We start from the raw sequence: 4,151 nt of genomic DNA, 5'->3' as shown, positions 1-4,151 counted from the left end.
TTATCAACACAACTAATATACTACTTTATCCTGAAGCAAAATAAAAAAAAAAGAAATATAGTTCTTTTCCTACCTTTGTTGCCTGGTTTCTGCTTTCCTCATGTTCTCATTCAATTCCTTCCATCCACTGTCTCTCTTCCTTCTGCATCTTCCATTTGCTCTGTTACTGTGCCTCTCCCTTTCTTCCCCCTTCCAAATTGGTCTGGCACCCATCTTCTTCTCTCCGCTCCCCCCATAGTCTGGCATCTGTCTTCTTCCCTGCCAGCGTCTTCTCCCTACTCTCTCTTCCCCATTTCCTTTCAGCGTCCTTCTCCCCCATCTTCCCCATGTCCTGCCAGCGTCCTTCTCCCCCCTCTGTCTTCCACATGTGCTTTCAGTGTCCTTCTCCCCCCTCTGCTTCCCCATGTCCTTTCAGTGTCCTTCTCCCTCTCTGTCTTCCCCATGGCCTTTCAGCGTCCTTCTCCACCCCCCCCATCTTCCCCATGTCCTTTCAGCGTCCTTCTCCACCCCTTTGTCTTCCCCATGTGCTTTCAGCATCCTTCTCCCCCCTCTGTCTTCCACAAGTGCTTTCAGAGTCCTTTCCCCCCCCTGCCCTTCCCATGGCCTTTCAGCGTCCTTCTCCACCCCTTTATCTTCCCCATGTCCTTTCAGCGTCCTTCTCCACCCCTTTGTCTTCCCCATGTGCTTTCAGCATCCTTCTCCCCCCTCTGTCTTCCACAAGTGCTTTCAGAGTCCTACCCCCCTCCCCCGCCCTTCCCATGGCCTTTCAGCGTCCTTCTCCACCCCTTTGTATTCCCCCATGTGCTTTCAGCATCCTTCTCCACCCCTTTATCTTCCCCATGTCCTTTCAGCGTCCTTCTCCACCCCTTTGTCTTCCCCATGTGCTTTCAGCATCCTTCTCCCCCCTCTGTCTTCCACAAGTGCTTTCAGAGTCCTACCCCCCTCCCCCGCCCTTCCCATGGCCTTTCAGCGTCCTTCTCCACCCCTTTGTATTCCCCCATATGCTTTCAGCGTCCTTCTCCCTCCTCTGTCTTCAAGTGCTTTCAGCGTCCTTCTCCCCCCCTCCTTCTCTACCGCCCCGGGTGCAGCACAGCCGGCCAGGTCCCCTTACTTTTGTGGCACTTCCCCGACCGACTGACAACAGCCCCGGTCCGACAAACCTCCCTGCCCTTAACTGCGAATCTAAATTACCTTATTACAGCTGCTGTAAGAAGATAATTTAGATTCGCGGCTACAGGGCAGGGAGGATTGTCGGACCGGGGTTGTCGGTCGGTCGGGGAAGTGCCACAAAAGTAAGGGGACCTGGCCGGCTGTGCTGCAACCGGGGCGGGGTGTGGCGGGGCGGACCGCCCCGTCCCTTGGTTGCCATTCGAACCGCGAGGCTACTCTCCTCCTTACCTGCACTGCCTGCAGCACAGAGCCAAACGGAAGTCTTCCCGACTCAGTCGCGCGGCTCTTCTCTCTACCTTCTCTGCTTGCAGCACAGAGCCGAACGGAAGTCTTCCCGACGTCAGCGCTGACATCGGGAAGACTTCCGTTCAGCTCTGTGCTGCAAGCAGAGAAGGTAGAGAGAAGAGCCGCGCGACTGAGTACATCCAGCCCCGCAGGAACCCCGCGACCCTCGGAGGCGTCCCCACGGGATCCCCGCGACCCTAGGGGGCGTCCCCACGGGATCCCCGCGACCCTAGGGGCGTCCCCACGGGATCCCCATGACCCAAAGGGGGAACCCGCGGGATGCCCGCGGGTCCCGCGGGATTCCCGTCGTCCCCGTTCCCGTGCAGCTCTCTAGTTCAAAGCTCTCCATCTATATATATAAAATCGGAGGTATGTATGTGTGTGTGTATGTGCCGCGATCACACAAAAACGGCTTGACCGATTTGAACGAAACTTGGTATGCAGATCCCTCACTACCTGGGGTGATATGTTCTGGGGGTCTCGCGGCCCACTTGCACACGTGGGCGGAGCTACAAACAGAAAATCAGATTTCACCCATTCATGTCAATGGAAAAAATGTAAAAAGCTGCCAACGCAAAAACGGCTTGCCTGATTTGAACGAAACTTGGTATGCTGATCCCTCACTACCTGGGGTGATATGTTCTGGGGGTCTCGCGGCCCACCTGCACACGTGGGTGGAGCTACAAACAGAAAATCAGATTTCACCCATTCAAGTCAATGGAAAAAATGTAAAAAGCTGTGGGACCGATTTGAACGAAACTTGATATGCAGATCCCTCACTACCTGGGGTGATATGTTCTGGGGGTCTCGCTGCCCACCTGCACATGTGGGCGGAGCTACAAACTGAAAATCATATTTCACCCATTCATGTCAATGGCAAAAATGTAAAAAGCTGCCAACGCAAAAACGTCTTGCCCAATTTGAACGAAACTTGGTATGCAGATCCCTCACTACCTGGGGTGATATGTTCTGGGGTTCTCGCGGCCCACCTGCACATGTGGGCGGAGCTTCAACCTGAAAATCAGATTTCACCCATTCATGTCAATGGAAAAATTGTAAAAAGCTGCCAACGCAAAAACAGCTTGCCCGATTTGAACGAAACTTGCAACACATCTTCCTTTTCAGTTTAAGAGCTTGCAAATTCCAGTGAGACTTGCATTCTCTATCACAATCAACAAATCACAGGGACAGACTATTACATACTGTGGAGTGGATTTAAGATCCCCCTGTTTTTCCCATGGTCAACTCTATGTTGCTTGCTCAAGGGTGGGTTCACCCAAGAATTTATATGTTCTTGCTCCTGGAGTTGAAACTAAAAATGTTGTTTATAATCAAGTTTTGTGTTAGTTGTATTGTATTCATTTTGTCAAATATTTCACATTATAATTTGAATATTGTACTTTTTATAAAGCTGTAAAAAAATAATTTCATTCACCACTATAAAGTATCTTTATTTTAATCCATTTACAGTGTTATTGCTATAATTAAATACCCGTGCAACGCCGGGGCATCAGCTAGTACTGTATATTAATCCAAAACCCAGATTTAGTCAGAAGACATTCATTGGAATGTAGTCTTAAACTTCTGAATATCAGACACAGCTCTTTGCGGTCCAGTTAATTTGTTCTGCAGAGTTACTCCTATGATAGAAATAGTAGAAGCTATGGTATTCTCATAATACACTTTTGAGAAGCCCATCAATGACAATCATATCGCACCCTCAGACCGCAGAGTTCTAAGCAGTCGATAGATTGTCATAGTTTGCGATAAATACCAAGGAATCTGATGGTAAATGACTTTGAACACCAGTACCACATGCCTGTCCTATGCTTTCTTGAATTCAGACACAATCTTCCTCTCTACTGGGAGACCATTCCATGCATCTACCATCCTTTTTGTAAAAAAAAAAAAGTATTTTCTTAGATTACACCTGATTCTATCAATTCATAACTTCATCCCATACCCTTACAGCAGCATTTTGGATAATAATGAATGGAAAACATGCAAATACATGAAAAGTAACTCATTATTTCTCAGACTGAATAAAGCAGCTCGTGGTGAACTTTGAAAACTGTGTTATTTGTGGATGAATAATGCCAGCGAGTTTAATTCATTTGTACTCAAGCTTGTCATCTAACTTTTGGAAGTTCCTTAGAATTTTCTCCATAATATTTAAGTGTGATAAGTTATAAAATTATTCCCTTGGTGACCTTGCCTTTTCCATAAGCTTCATCATTGTCAGAGAATGAAAGATAAAGAAGAAAGTTCCGAGGGCTTGATTAAAAAACAAACACAAACATTTCTACAATACCTTGTTCTAGCATGTGTTATTAATCAATCAGGATAAGCAACACCCACCAGCTGATCAACCCCACCTCCAAGGGAGTAAAATACAAGTGGATATTCAACACCTTCGTACATCGCTACGAGATCAAGGAACACCCTTCCAACACTCATAAGGACTGAACAGAACTACCCTGCCTTCAGGAAAGATTAAAAACTTTATTTAATTCAGTGCCTCTGTAATCTCTCCTTATAATGTAACCATTCTCCACAGTAGAAGGAGCACGAGAGCTTGTCTCAAAGGGCGTAGAGTAACACGGGGCTGGGAGGCCCTCGTGTTGCATGTAGGCAAGCTAGGGTGGGGGTGGGGGTGAGGGTTGAGAACCGTTAGAAAGGTAGAATTAGTAAAGAAA

The sequence above is a fragment of the Geotrypetes seraphini genome, chromosome 16 (genome assembly GCF_902459505.1).
Source record: "Geotrypetes seraphini chromosome 16, aGeoSer1.1, whole genome shotgun sequence".
NCBI lineage: Eukaryota > Metazoa > Chordata > Amphibia > Gymnophiona > Dermophiidae > Geotrypetes > Geotrypetes seraphini.
Note: the sequence above shows the minus strand (reverse complement) of the source record.